This window comes from Atractosteus spatula, chromosome 3 (assembly GCF_055471065.1).
Source record: "Atractosteus spatula isolate fAtrSpa1 chromosome 3, fAtrSpa1.hap1, whole genome shotgun sequence".
NCBI classification, from domain to species: domain Eukaryota; kingdom Metazoa; phylum Chordata; class Actinopteri; order Semionotiformes; family Lepisosteidae; genus Atractosteus; species Atractosteus spatula.
The window spans coordinates 66926982-66943087 of record NC_142708.1 but is presented as its reverse complement, the minus strand read 5'-3'; positions in this window follow the sequence as shown (position 1 = coordinate 66943087).

Here is a 16106-nt window from a genome sequence, read left to right as displayed (position 1 = left end):
CGGCGGGGACAGCGCACGTCCCAGCCGCAGCCTGTTGTCGGCCCGCTGGTCCCAATACGGACGGATCAGACCGCGTTGCCACAAGCTGTCTGCCTCGCCTCCGCGCCCGCGGGCCCGGAGTCTAAGCTTTCACTGACGCGACCACAGACGCCATAACTCATCAATTCAGCCACTACAGCACGGGAGCCCGCTGTCGCCGGGCTGTCCGGACGCGCTCTTGTGCTTCTGCGGGTGGAGCTGTCCCGCCTGGGGCACTCTCGCAGCCACACGGCCAGCACAGGGACAGCAGCTCTCTGCCTCCTCTAAGATCATCATCACCATCATCATCATCATAACTGCGCACCCAATTCAGGGTCAGCCTGGCCCGGAGCCTCGCTAAGAATGAACAGGGGCCAAGTGGATTCATTTGGGCAGTCTCAGACCGGACTGGACGGACTGGGCGACAGGCAGGACTCCGGCTGCGGTCCCAGCGGCGAGTTCAATACCCGGAGTCTCCGCCCGCACGTGCCTCCCCTGGTCCTTATCCTTAATGTTTCCTCTGGGATACGACCCCCTCCCCACACACACACTCTTCCCACACACTGAGTGGTGTTGACTTATCGATTACCCCCAGCTCCCCCTCCCCCGTCAGCTCATCGATCATCTCCTTTTAGAGCGTCTGTCAGCCGGGCTCCGGGGCTCCGCCCCGCCTGTCAAACTCGCTCTGAGCGCTGAGAGGGCTCCCGCCTGCCCCCACCAGCTCCCCACAGGCCACCAATAGCGCCCCACCAGCTCCCCACCGGCCACCAATAGCGCCCCAACAGCCCCCCCAACGGCGTTTATTGATCCCACGTCGATCACCACAGAGGTGGCCCGACACTCCGAGTTAAAGCCGCTGTGGTGACTGTACTGAACGTGTAGTGTACTGACTGCATAGTAACGTCTTGTCCTGTAGTGTACTGACTGTATTAGACTGCAGTGTACTGACTGCATAGTAACGTCTTGTCCTGTAGTGTACTGACTGTATTAGACTGCAGTGTACTGACTGCATAGTAACGTCTTGTCCTGTAGTGTACTGACTGTATTAGACTGCAGTGTACTGACTGCATAGTAACGTCTTGTCCTGTAGTGTACTGACTGTATTAGACTGCAGTGTACTGACTGCATAGTAACGTCTTGTCCTGTAGTGTACTGACTGTATTAGACTGCAGTGTACTGACTGCATAGTAACGTCTTGTCCTGTAGTGTACTGACTGTATTAGACTGCAGTGTACTGACTGCATAGTAACGTCTTGTCCTGTAGTGTACTGACTGTATTAGACTGCAGTGTACTGACTGCATAGTAACGTATTGTCCTGTAGTGTACTGACTGTATTAGACTGCAGTGTACTGACTGCATAGTAACGTCTTGTCCTGTAGTGTACTGACTGTATTAGACTGCAGTGTACTGTACTGCATAGTAACATATTGTCCTGTAGTGTACTGACTGTATTAGACTGCAGTGTACTGTACTGCATAGTAACGTCTTGTCCTGTAGTGTACTGGCTGTATTAGACTGCAGTGTACTGTACTGTATAGTAACGTCTTGTCCTGTAGTGTACTGACTGTATTAGACTGCAGTGTACTGTACTGTATAGTAACGTCTTGTCCTGTAGTGTACTGACTGTATTAGACTGCAGTGTACTGTACTGCATAGTAACGTCTTGTCCTGTAGTGTACTGACTGTATTAGACTGCAGTGTACTGTACTGTATAGTAACGTATTGTCCTGTAGTGTACTGACTGTATTAGACTGCAGTGTACTGTACTGCATAGTAACGTCTTGTCCTGTAGTGTACTGACTGTATTAGACTGCAGTGTACTGACTGCATAGTAACGTCTTGTCCTGTAGTGTACTGACTGTATTAGACTGCAGTGTACTGTACTGTATAGTAACGTATTGTCCTGTATTGTCCTGTAGTGTACTGACTGCATAGTAACGTCTTGTCCTGTAGTGTACTGACTGTATTAGACTGCAGTGTACTGTACTGTATAGTAACGTATTGTCCTGTATTGTCCTGTAGTGTACGGTACTGTATAGTAACGTCTTGTCCTGTAGTGTACTGACTGTATTAGACTGCAGTGTATTGTACTGTATAGTAACGTATTGTCCTGTAAAGTACAGTACTGTATAGTAATGTCTTGTCCTGTAGTGTTCTGTACTGTATAGTAATGTATTGTCCTGTAGTGTACTGACTGTATTAGACTGCAGTGTACTGTACTGAATAGTAACGTATTGTCCTGTAAAGTACAGTACTGTATAGTAACGTCTTGTCCTGCAGTGTACTGACTGTATTAGACTGCAGTGTACTGTACTGAATAGTAACGTCTTGTCCTGTAGTGTTCTGTACTGTATAGTAACATCTTGTCCTGTAGTGTACTGACTGTATTAGACTGCAGTGTACTGACTGCATAGTAACGTATTGTCCTGTAGTGTACTGACTGCATAGTAACGTATTGTCCTGTAGTGTACTGACTGTATTAGACTGCAGTGTACTGTACTGTATAGTAACGTATTGTCCTGTATTGTCCTGTAGTGTACTGACTGCATAGTAACGTCTTGTCCTGTAGTTTACTGACTGTATTAGACTGCAGTGTACTGTACTGTATAGTAACGTATTGTCCTGTATTGTCCTGTAGTGTACGGTACTGTATAGTAACGTCTTGTCCTGTAGTGTACTGACTGTATTAGACTGCAGTGTATTGTACTGTATAGTAACGTATTGTCCTGTAGAGTACAGTACTGTATAGTAATGTCTTGTCCTGTAGTGTTCTGTACTGTATAGTAATGTATTGTCCTGTAGTGTACTGACTGTATTAGACTGCAGTGTACTGTACTGAATAGTAACGTATTGTCCTGTAAAGTACAGTACTGTATAGTAACGTCTTGTCCTGCAGTGTACTGACTGTATTAGACTGCAGTGTACTGTACTGAATAGTAACGTCTTGTCCTGTAGTGTTCTGTACTGTATAGTAACGTCTTGTCCTGTAGTGTACTGACTGTATTAGACTGCAGTGTACTGTATATAACGTATTGTCCTGCAGTGTTCTGACTGTATAAGACTGCATAGTACTGTATAGTGTATTGGACTATACTGTGCTGTATAGTAACATTAGAGTGCAGTATATTGTACAGTATAGTAAAGTATTCGACTGTAGGGGACTGCACTGTGTTAGATTGTAGTGTACGGTACTGTATAGTAACGTATTGTTCTGTAGTGTACTGTACTGTATAGTGTATTTGGCTGTAGTGTGCTTTATAGTAACATTAAACTGAAGCCTACTGTACTGTATAGGAACGTAATGGACTGTAATGTACAATGTATTGGACTGCAGGGTACTGCAGGGTAGCTGCAACATGTTGGACAACAGCATAGTGTATAGCAATGCAGTTAATTGCACTTTGCTGAAAATCGGTTGCAGTGTAATGTACTCTTGATAGGACTGTGCAAGTACAATTTTACTGTACATTTCTATTTGTTTTTCAATGTAATAAATGTCATTAGAATAATATATTTGCTATAAAAGGCTGAAAGGTGCTCTTTCACGCATGATCACAAAAGTCTCTACAAAAATTTACAGAACTATTAATGATAATTTGTTACAGTATTGTATCTTCATATTGTATCGGCTAATTTTAAGGATTTACGGCGCCCCCTGGTGGTTAATTATTGTATATGATTGTACACGAAGCTACAGGTATGAACTACAGTACAGTACTTCGAGAGAGAGAGGGAGTAGTATGGGTCAGTGCTTAGAGCTGAGAGAGGCAGTGTGGGTCAGTGGTTAGAGCTGAGAGAGAGAGGCAGTGTGGTCAGTGGTTAGAGCTGAGAGAGAGGCAGTGTGGGTCAGTGGTTAGAGCTGAGAGAGAGGCAGTGTGGTCAGTGGTTAGAGCTGAGAGAGAGGGAGCAGTATGGGACAGTGGTTAGAGCTGAGGGAGAGAGAGGCAGTGTGGGTCAAAGGTTAGAGCTGAGAGAAAGAGGCAGTGTGGTCAGTGGTTAGAGCTGAGAGAGAGGCAGTGTGGGTCAGTGGTTAGAGCTGAGAGAGAGGCAGTGTGGTCAGTGGTTAGAGCTGAGAGAGAGAGGCAGTGTGGTCAGTGGTTAGAGCTGAGAGAGAGAGGCAGTGTGGTCAGTGGTTAGAGCTGAGAGAGAGGCAGTGTGGGTCAGTGGTTAGAGCTGAGAGAGAGGCAGTGTGGTCAGTGGTTAGAGCTGAGAGAGAGGCAGTGTGGGTCAGTGGTTAGAGCTGAGAGAGAGGCAGTGTGGTCAGTGGTTAGAGCTGAGAGAGAGAGGCAGTGTGGTCAGTGGTTAGAGCTGAGAGAGAGAGGCAGTGTGGGTCAGTGGTTAGAGCTGAGAGAGAGGCAGTGTGGTCAGTGGTTAGAGCTGAGATAGAGAGGCAGTGTGGGTCAGTGGTTAGAGCTGAGAGAGAGGCAGTGTGGGTCAGTGGTTAGAGCTGAGAGAGAGGCAGTGTGGTCAGTGGTTAGAGCTGAGAGAGGCAGTGTGGTCAGTGGTTAGAGCTGAGAAAGGCAGTGTGGGTCAGTGGTTAGAGCTGAGAGAGAGGCAGTGTGGTCAGTGGTTAGAGCTGAGAGAGAGGCAGTGTGGGTCAGTGGTTAGAGCTGAGAGAGAGGCAGTGTGGGTCAGTGGTTAGAGCTGAGGGAGGGAGGTAATGTGTTAGACTGGGGCTGGGCGACATCCTGGGATCGCTGCATTTAGCGGAGTGATTTTAACAAGCTAGCAGTGGGTTTGACTGCTGCCCCAGCCCTGGCGTGTGCAGTAATTGCATTTTAATTGGGAATTATAGAACTGCGAGCAGGATCACTCAGGAACGCCCTGTAGCCATGGAGACAGGATGTACCTGTTCTGGAGAATGTGGGGCTCTCACAGGCCACGAGGAGAAATAATTTATGACCCCGGTAATTAAGGAAGAGGATGGGGGAAGGAGGGGTACAAGGTGGTACCAGAGCTCGTCTCGGAAGAGCCGCGTGCAAGTGTGTTAATAATGCAGTCTCTGCAGCTCGTCTCAGGAGAGCGCTAATTACAGCCTCCAGAACCAGCTCGGCTCCTGTGCCTGCGCCAGGACGCGGGGACACTGGGGATCCCCAGAACAGCCTGGGGACATCTCACCCCAAGACAGGCAGGCAGAGACTGAGAGAGAGAGACAGACATGCTGTGGTGTAGGCAAACAGACACAGACACTGCGAGACAGACACACTGTGAGACAGACAGGCAGGCACACTGAGACACTGTGAGACAAACAGGCATGCACACAGACACACTGCGAGACAGAGAGACACACTGACACACTGTGAGACAGACAGACAGACACACCGATGCACTGTAAGACAAAAAGACAGGATAACCACACTCACTCTCTCTCAGAAACACGTGGACTGTGCTCACTGACAGTCTGTTGCCCTGCAGGGCTGATTATAATGTTAAATTATTCAGAAGAGAAATTGGAGTCAGCGATTCAGACTTACTTTCATGTATGTTTAAACTGGGAGAGTAGAAGCTTCACTACTGAAAAGTTTAGATTGCTTTGGATCTTTGGAATAATGCAGAGAAAACATCTCTGACACAGCCTACACTACACAAACAACCTGTTGATACCCCAGATACTATACAGTAAACCTCTATAGACACTGTATATAGGCCTTATAGGGACTCCTGACAATTTAAACTACACAGAGAACAAAGACATTGTGAACAGCCTCTGTAGAGACATAGTGTGTATCAGAAAACAGTGGTATATCTTACTGTACAATAAATATAACATTGATTACAACACTGAATACAACTGGCATACAACCTTGCAGACATACTGACGCAGAAGACGAATCCTATAGGAATACTGACTTGGTACATAGCACCTATATGCACTGTATATTAGACCGTATAAAGACTGCAGAAGCTACTGCTCAGCCCAGAACCAGGAAAGCAGAGTCTCTAACCCCCACCTTGCTTCGCGGGCTGTCCCACTTCCTGCCTGGCTCCAGCCAGCTCCAAACAATAGGGAGATGTCCTCTCTAACCGCCTGCAGGCTTCCGCTCTGTCCCGGCTGATGGTGCTGAGGGGGGAGGGGGGCAGTGCTGGTGAGCTTTGGACTAACACTGAGTATAGCACTCAGGGCAAACCACTGCACCACCACCAGACTGACACTATACACCAGCCCTACAGAGACACTGATGCTGTACTCCACTCCTACAGAGACACTGACGCTGGACACCAGCCCTACAGAGACACTGACGCTGTACACCGGCCCTACAGAGACACTGACGCTGTACACCAGCCCTACAGACACTGACGCTGTACACTAGCCCTACAGACACTGACGCTGTACACCAGCCCTACAGAGACACTGACACTGTACACCAGCCCTACAGACACTGAAACTGTGCACCAGCCCTACAGAGACACTGACGCTGTACACCGGCCCTACAGAGACACTGACCCTGTACACCAGCCCTACAGAGACACTGACGCTGTACACCAGGCCTACAGAGACACTGACGCTGTACACCGGCCCTGCAGAGACACTGACGCTGTACACCAGCCCTACAGAGACACTGACACTGTACTCCAGTCCTACAGAGACACTGATGCTGTGCACCAGTCCTACAGAGACACTGACACTGTACACCGGCCCTACAGAGACACTGGCCCTGTACACCAGTCCTACAGAGACACTGATGCTGTACACAAGTTCTTGAGAATCAGCATCAATAGCATAGCTGGACAGCTTGCTCCAGATACCCGCATTCTATGAATACATATGGCTGCATAGTATGTTTAGTAGCTTAGTTGAGACTTCTGCACCCCCAGAGAAGGTTTTCTCTCTCTTGGTTTCAGAGAAATGCACACAGCCTTGGGGTTCATATTGCAATCCAGTTCTGAGTGCACTTAATCAAACTGAGCCAATTATTAACCTCAGCTGGGCTTTGGTGGGGATGACATTAAACCTTCAAGTAATCCACTGATCATAAATTCCATACCTCAGGTCTGAGTGTGTTTCCTTCAGGAGCCTTTGACAAACAGAAAGCTGCAGTAAACCGAGGGCTTCAGGATTAGGGATGGGGGAATTGTGTGGCTGTGGAACCTGTTTACCTGGGCTGAAAGGGCCACTGTGTCCTGACCTCTAGATATGAAGTGACCTGTACTGCACTGTACTCTGTTTATATCCTGATCCCAGTGGGCTTTACTGCACTGTACTGTGTTTATATCCTGATCCCAGTGGGCTTTACTGCACTGTACTGTGTTTATATCCTGATCCCAGTGGGCTCTACTGCACTGTACTCTGTTTATATCCTGATCCCAGTGGGCTTTACTGCACTGTACTGTGTTTATATCCTGATCTCAGTGGATTTTACTGCACTGTACTGTGTTTATACCCTGATCCCAGTGGGCTCTACTGCACTGTACTGTGTTTATACCCTGATCCCAGTGGGCTCTACTGCACTGTACTGTGTTTATATCCTGATCTCAGTGGACTTTACTACACTGTACTGTGTTTATTGCCTGATTTCAGTGGACTTTACTACACTGTACTGTGTTCATATCCTGATCTCAGTGGACTTTACTGCACTGTAGTAGTTCAGGTGGGTAGCTGCGTCAGCATGCGTAGGCTGCAAAGGAACAAGTAATAGGTTTATTCCATGCTGAAAAAAAGAAGAGAGAAAACAACGTTTCGGCTGTGGAGCCTTCTTCAGGTGTGTGGGGCTGTGTGTTCATGCCCTGATTTCAGTGGACTTTACCACACTGTACTGTGTTTATGCCCTGATCCTGGTGGACTTTACCCCACTGTACAGGCCTTTTACCCTGATCTCACTGTGACTCACTGCACTGTACCGTGATTAATCAGGGTCTATCTGTGTTCACTGCGCTGAGCTCTACCATTGTCCTGTGAAACCTCCCGCTCAGGTCCTGAAGGCCACTTCCTGCACTGCCTGAAGACGAGAACATGGCCGGGCCGGGCCTGTGACATACCCAGGTCCCGAGTCAGCAGTTTGGACGGGAAGGAGCTGCTCTGGTTTCGGAGCCGAGTTCCCATAATCCCTCCTGCACCGGGGTCAGCAGGTCAGGGCGGCGACACAATGGACAGGGTCGCACAGCCCTTCCTCTCTGCCGCCCGGCTGCCTGCATCCCCGCTTCCCAAACTCCCGCCCCTTCGGACTGCCGGAACGGGACAGGTAGCGCTCGGAGCTCAGAACAGGAGCGCGTCTGAGAGTTTGAGGCCGCGCGTGGCAACTCTACCGGGCGTATCTGAACTCTCCTTCCTGTTATTCAGCTCCGGGGCGCAAACAGCAGGGGAGCTACTGCTGGTGCGAAACGGGGGGGGGGCAGAACCCCACTAGTTCTCGCCCTGACCACACTGCGGCCCAGCGAGGCCAGCCTGCCCCGACTGGCACAGAGCGCCCCTCCGCACGCCAACACGGCAGAGACGGTGAGCGACCAGCGTCGGCGATCCCTGATCGGCATTACAATCCAAGCCAATTCCCAAAAAACAGGAAAGCGGGAATTCTGCGTTGAGAGGGGCTTTTGAAACGGGCCGTCAACTGCAATCACTGAGCCGATTAAGCGTCTTCTCCTGTGCTGAGGTGATGGGCTGCACACCGCGAGGAACTCTGATGCTGATCAATATTGCTGCCATTGATCAGACTGAGGGAACAGCTGATCAATTAAATCGATCCGTTTGGAAGTGTCACCGCAAATTAGTCCCCCCCCCCACCGCACATTTCAATACAAAAGCTGAGGAGTCACTTCAGCGTGAACATCTGTAACTCTAAAACAGACAACAGCAACACAGTAAGAAATAAGAATATTTACAGCAGAACACACCATGGGAAAGTGTATTCCCAAGTGAAGGGAACACAGGGGAAATTACAGCTGGGAGAAGGAGGTCACCTGGCCCATCTAAATCGTTTGGTAGGTAATAATTGGACTGAGGATCTCACCCAGCTGTTTCTCGAAAGAAACCAGGGAATCAGCTTCAACAACTAGGCTGGGTAGCTTGTTCCACCCTCCCACCACCCTTTGTGTAAAGAAGAGAATCCCGTTCACAGGTTTAAATGCACATAAAAGTTTCCACTTGTCCTCCTAATCCTCTAGTTCAATCTTCACTGTTTATCATTTCTCTGCGGGCCAATTAAGAAAAAGCTCTCAGTTCAGCAAAGGGGCGATGCTTAGTGTACAAAGTTCGCGACGTTCTGTTTAGGAACCGTTTAAACAAGCCCACCCTGAGTCAAAGCGTCGGGGTGCTCTGATCACCCCAGCTGTACTGTCAAAGACGCAGCAGCAGCCGGGGCCACGCAGGTGTCAGGAGGTCAGAGGGAGCAGCAGATCCGCCCTCTGACCTCTCCACAGCAAAGGTCAATCTATTAAGCCCACACAAGCGCCATTGCTCTTCCAGATGGATTGCCGAGCAGGACTTTCAGAAGAGCTCGGAAGACGATTTCAGACACAAACAATCTTTAATTCACTCCAGGGTCTGTTATCACAGAGAGGTACCAGGTGCGTTCTGACTCAGTTCTCAGGTTTCCTGCTTTGAAAGTTATGCTGCTTTCGACCACAGCTTACTGTTATTATATTGTACCCAGACATCAAAGTCTGTCATCCTCTGCAGCTCTCACCTCAGGAAATGGGTTTTCACTGGGACGTCGCTGTGCTTTACTACCCAACTGAACCTTTACCACAATATACCGAGTATAGCTTCACCCAACATGTTTTTATCTTGCACAACACCATCTGCAGGGTTTTAACATCGCGAGACGTATTGCGCTTAGAGCAAAGAATTAATAAACAAACTATTGGGGGTACTTTAGGTCTGAACCCGTTTTTGTGCAAAAACAAAAGGGACGGTTTGTAGTGACAATTAAAGACATTTAAAGAGGGGTTTATGAGGTGTTTTTTAGAAAAGAAGCACATCTACTTTGAGGGACGGTGAGGACCGGTGGCTGGGAGCTGTCCTACACAGCTCGGACCACAGGCGAAAGTGAGAAAAACGGGCCGCCATGCCTTAGGCATTTCCCGAGGGTCCGGGCACCTTCGCTTCCCCAAGATCATGGAGGAGGCCCGTCAGGCGGCCGTGACTGATTTAGTGTTCGCGGAGATAAGAGCGCTTATCGGAGCTGCGAGTGAGGAGACCCAGACCCCCCGGCCTTGCCAACTGTTTACTCACCCATCAGCGCAGCTCTTTCATCCGGCCGCCGCGGCTACTCCAGCCCGGGGCGCGGGGGGGCCTGTGTGTTTGTGTTGACCACGTGCGGACACAGCGTTTGGCAAAACTTCTCTCTGTAAACACGGTAACTTCTGACAAACAGATAACGTGGGGGACATCTCCACCGAGGAACTGTTTTATAAAACCAAATGGCTTCTTTTCAGGCTGAAAGTTGGTCTGCCTCCGTCCTTTGCGGAGATTCGGTTATGCCGAGTACAGAACAGTAAACAAAAACAGGAGTTAATCAGACGTGTACACACGCGTGTTTCTTCAAAGCCGGGACGGCGGTACCAGAGAAAAAGTACCACTAGGGAAAAACTCGCGGATGACAAGTGCCGTCACTACCCCCGACGAAACTCTAATCACTTAATAACTGAAACAAATAAAATACTACAAATTAAAATATTCTGTTTGGTCTTAAATTTTGTTTGGCCAGTTTATTGTTCACAAATGCAAGCCAGTACGGTAGTGTGATCATTCTTCTGCTTAATAATTAAATTGAATCGACATTCAATTAAAAAAAAAACTTTGCATATAGGCTTAATTATTAATAATATTACATTTTAAGAACAGAAAATATCACGGGACTAGCGCCGGAAAAAAAATACGTATCTGTTAAAAACAGCCACAAAAGCGAAGTGCTGTGAAATTACGGGTAGAATGACGCGCTATCGCCGTCATAGCATTACGTCATCGTGAGTGTCGCGTGCGTGGACGTGTCCTCCTGTCAACGTGGGGACAATCTGGGGGGAAATGACTCCCAGCAATTACACATCTGAACGTGCCGAGCGCTTGTCTGTGATCTGCTCTGCGCTCGCCCCGGGCCGCATTACTGATGGCTCCACAGTCACACGGCGCGGCGTGGCGTGGCGTGTCGCAGGTGCCGGGGTCTGACCCGGGAACGGGGCAGAGAGACAGAGACGCTGCTGTTGTTCCCCTCAACACGCTTCTGCTCGGCACTCGGCTATGTCCTCGGGCGCGGTGGTTAGACCAGTCAGCCGACCTCCAGCAACACTAAGAAAGCCATTACTGACCGGCTGCCAGATGTGTCCAAGGCAAGCGCTCTCTCTCTCGTGTGGAATAAAACATCAGTACATCTAGGCTTAGAGCTTAATGGAGCACAAATCCTCTCTGCGAAGATGAGAAGAAACACAGGCTGTTTTCATCTCTACTTCCCTCCTTCTTTCCCTCTGTCTCCTGTACTTGTCACCCTCTACCTCATTCCTCTCCTCCTCTCCCACCTCTTTCTCCTCTCCCTCTAATTCCTCTCCTTATCTCTCTCGGCCTCCTCTCCCACCTCTCTCCTCTCCCTCTGCCTCCTCTCATCTCCGTCGGCCTCCTCTCCCACCTCTCTCTCTGCCTCCTGTCTCTCCTTTCCCTCTGCCTCCACTCCTCTTTCTCCTTATGTCCCTCTTTCTCCTTTCCCTCTGTCCTCCTCTCTTTCTCCCTCTCTCCTCTCACATTCAAACAACTTTATTGGCATGACTGATAAATTACATTGTTGCAGATACACCCAACACAGCACCAACTGTACATACATATATAATTCAAATACATCACTGAACATTTACATACCACACACAACACATGGAACACTATTGAGAGACATGCCCATCTGTCCCCTGTCTCTCTCCTCTCTCTCCGACAGGAGGGTGATCTCTCCCAGCTGTAGGAGGCTGGGTGTTTGCTGGTTTATCTGTGTCCTGACTCGCAGGAATTCACGAGAAACCCGCAGTGGTGGGCTGAGCAAATTCCCAGATTTCATGTTTGGAATGTGTGCCGAATTGCAATCCTCTGGAATTCCAGTGTGCCGTGAACATCTAAAACCCCATCTGCCTGCCACCTCTGCCATCTGTTCTCGTCATTTACTCGTCTCTATGTCTAGGAAATTCTTTGGGCATGGGGTCTATCCCCCCTTGCTGTGACTGCGAGCGTGAGGTGTGTGTCAGGCTGTGTGTGTGTGTGCGTGTGGGCTGGCAGTCCAGATGTCTGTGAGAAATCAATTAGCAACTGTGTCACAGCCTGAGCCCTCTCACACCCTCACTGTACACTGATACACTCACACAGCCTTACACACACGTGTGCTCCTGTCTGTTACTGACCCTTCACACTCCACACACACACACACGTGTGCTCCTGTCTGTTACTGACCCTTTACACTCCACACACACATGTGTGCTCCTGTCTGTTACTGACCCTTCACACTCCACACACACACACGTGTGCTCCTGTCTGTTACTGACCCTTCACACTCCACACACACATGTGTGCTCCTGTCTGTTACTGACCCTTCACACTCCACACACACACGTGTGCTCCTGTCTGTTACTGACCCTTCACACTCCACACACACACACGTGTGCTCCTGTCTGTTACTGACCCTTCACACTCCACACACACGTGTGCTCCTGTCTGTTACTGACCCTTCACACTCCACACACACACACACACACACACGTGTGCTCCTGTCTGTTACTGACCCTTCACACTCCACACACACATGTGTGCTCCTGTCTGTTACTGACCCTTCACACTCCACACACACACACGTGTGCTCCTGTCTGTTACTGACCCTTCACACTCCACACACACACACGTGTGCTCCTGTCTGTTACTGACCCTTCACACTCCACACACACGTGTGCTCCTGTCTGTTACTGACCCTTCACACTCCACACACACACACACACACACACACACACACGTGTGCTCCTGTCTGTTACTGACCCTTCACACTCCACACACACACACTCGTGTGCTCCTGTCTGTTACTGACCCTTCACACTCCACACACACAAACACACACACACACACACGTGTGCTCCTGTCTGTTACTGACCCTTCACACTCCACACACACACACGTGTGCTACTGTCTGTTACTGACCCTTCACACTCCACACACACACACGTGTGCTCCTGTCTGTTACTGACCCTTCACACTCCACACACACACACACACACACACACACACGTGTGCTCCTGTCTGTTACTGACCCTTCACACTCCACATACACACACACACGTGTGCTCCTGTCTGTTACTGACCCTTCACACTCCAGTGGAACTCCTCACCAGAGGGACAGTATTTTCAGGAGCTCAGATTTAAAAGAAGATGCCGTCTGGTTTGTCAGAAAGTCACTTCCACTGTAAAGACGCCCCAGAATCGTCTGTGTGCCAAGAGCTGCTGTCTCTTTGGGAGCATTTTCTCAACACTGAAACACAGAAATATGCACCCAATTCCACACAATAATGAGTTTTTAAATACTTATCAATTTATATAACACCAGACACACACGTGGACATACACAGTAAAGACACACATACTAATGTTTTTTCATTTAGATGAAATATTATATCTTTAATATTTTGATTATAAAGTTATGTGATTGACCTTTTTTTCCTTTTTGCATCCATTAATGCAGCAGGACATTTACTGGAGCAAAATGCTCTGTTCAGGGTTACAACAGCTATGCCAATCCAGGGATTTGAACCTGCAATCCCCAGTTCTGGGCACAGAGCCCTGCCCCTGCAATGCGGACACAGGAGCGCTGAGGATGATGGGAGTCACACAGAAAAACATGGATTGTTATGGATTTTGTCTTTTAAAAGAATGAGCAAGCATCTGGAAACAGGAAACCTAAAACCAGATGAATCCAGAGAAGCCCTCTGGAGGCTGTGTGACAATGTCACAGAAATATTCTCATTGTTCTGAGACAATTCCTCTCCTTCACCCTGGCTCCTGCTCAGGGCCGCTGAGGACACTCTCCAGGTGGTTCTAGTCTACTGTGGGCACTGCTGGAATTTCACATGGAGAAGAAAAGAGAGACATTTTGCTTCTTCCTGTGAACAAATTGTGCCACTCATGTACAAAGTAAGACTGTCAGCTTATAATGAATAATAATAATTGCTTACATTTCTATAGTGCTTTTCTGGATACTCCACTCAAGGCAGGTAATGGGGACTCCCCTCCACCACCACCAGTGTGCAGCTCCACCTGGGTGATGTGACAGCAGCCACAGTGGGGAGGAGAACAGAGTAATGCAGCCAGTTCATAGATGAGGATTATTAGGAGGCCATGATTGGTAAGGGCCGCTGGGAAATTTGGCCAGGACGCCAGGGTTACACCCCTACTCTTTTCGAGAGACGCCCTCGGATTTTTAATGACCACAGAGAGTCAGGACCTCGGTTTTACATCTCATCCGAAGGACGGCACCTGTTTACAGTATAGTGTCCCCGTCACTATACTGGGCATTAGGACCCACATGGACTGCAGGGTGAGCGCCCCCTGCTGGCCCCACTAACACCTCTTCCAGCAGCAACCTTAGTTTTTCCCAGGAGGTCTCCCATCCAGGTACTGACCAGGCTCACACCTGCTGAGCTTCAGTGGGTTGCCAGTCGTGAGTTGCAGAGTGATATGAATACTTATACACTATCTGCTGTCCTCTGTGCCCAATAGCTGTACTGAACATGTACAGTACCATTCCTTTAGCTTTGTCAGATTGATTATACTGTACATGTACCCCTCCTGTGTGTGTGTCAGTGACTATACTGTACATGTACCCCTTCCTGTGTGTGTGTGTCAGAGAGTGACTATACTGTATATGTACCCCTCCTGTGTGTGTGTGTGTCAGAGAGTGACTATACTGTACATGTAGTCTTGGCGTCACTCCTTCCTGCAGGGCCTGAAGAGAGACAGCTGTACCCCCCCTCACACACACCCTCTTGCCAGGACAGGACAGGAAGCGCTTTGTTCACTTTCTTCCTGAGAAGAGGGTGTGCCTCTCCTGGGGCGGCCTGGGCCAGAGAGCGAGAGAGGACTGGCGAGGCGCCCAGAGTCGAGCCCCAGCCACAGCCACACTGCCTTGCTCTGGAGATAAAGGGGGGAAAACGTGTTGAAGTTTCTCTCCAGGAGAGAGGAGAGTAAACCATAATATAGACCAGTTCGGCAACAATACTACTAAAGACAAGGCTGTTTGAGAGTGTGTGGGGGGTAATGTTACAAAGCTTTGATTATGAGAGAAAAGCTGGCTATGCTCTGTGCACAAGGGTTTCTAGGCAGCTCAATCTGCAGCGCATGTGTCACTGCTGCCCTCTAGTGACAGCTTTACAAACAACATGTTGGCGAGCCATTGGGGAGACTCTGAAGGGTGGTTTATTCATGGCTGGTGTTTCTCTTTAAGAAAAAAACATTGTCAGGTCATCAGAAGAGAGACCCCCCTATAGCTGTCAAATTATCAGTCGTAGAGCTTTCACTGAAGCACAGAACTCCTTTGGGTTTTTCAAACATCTTCAGTCAGGTGCTAAACACTCACATTCATCTGCACTAATTAAGCCAGTCCCTGGCTCCATTAACTCCTGGACAGCTGGCTGTCATGAAGACCAGGGTATCTCTTAGTGTATGGTCAGGGAGTGATAGTCATTCTGCTAGGATGAGTCACTGCAAACCCGAGTCCCAGAAGGATGTGAGGCGGGACAGAGAGAGCATCACAGCTCTCCCACTGGATGGGAGGCCCATGAATCACAGGGTTGTAAAGCGTGTGACAATTTAGAGCAGCCAATCAGATGCAACCGGTGTGTCTTAGGGAGGCTGTGGGAGGAAACCAGAGACAGGTCATGAAAAACTGAGAACATGCTAACTCCACACAGACTGACCTCAGAGGCTGGAGCTGTGAGACAGAAGAGCTAACCATCATGCAACCTTGTTGGCCTCCTTAGGGGAATTTTAATAAAATCTGGAAAGAGGTATCCCATTTACTCACGCGCCCCCTACCGAACTCATGGTCATAAACTCACCAGCACCAGAAAATCAGTAAAACAACAGTCAACATTTCCTTCAGAAGGACATTTCCGTTTTTTAAAATTTTCATTTATTTCATTT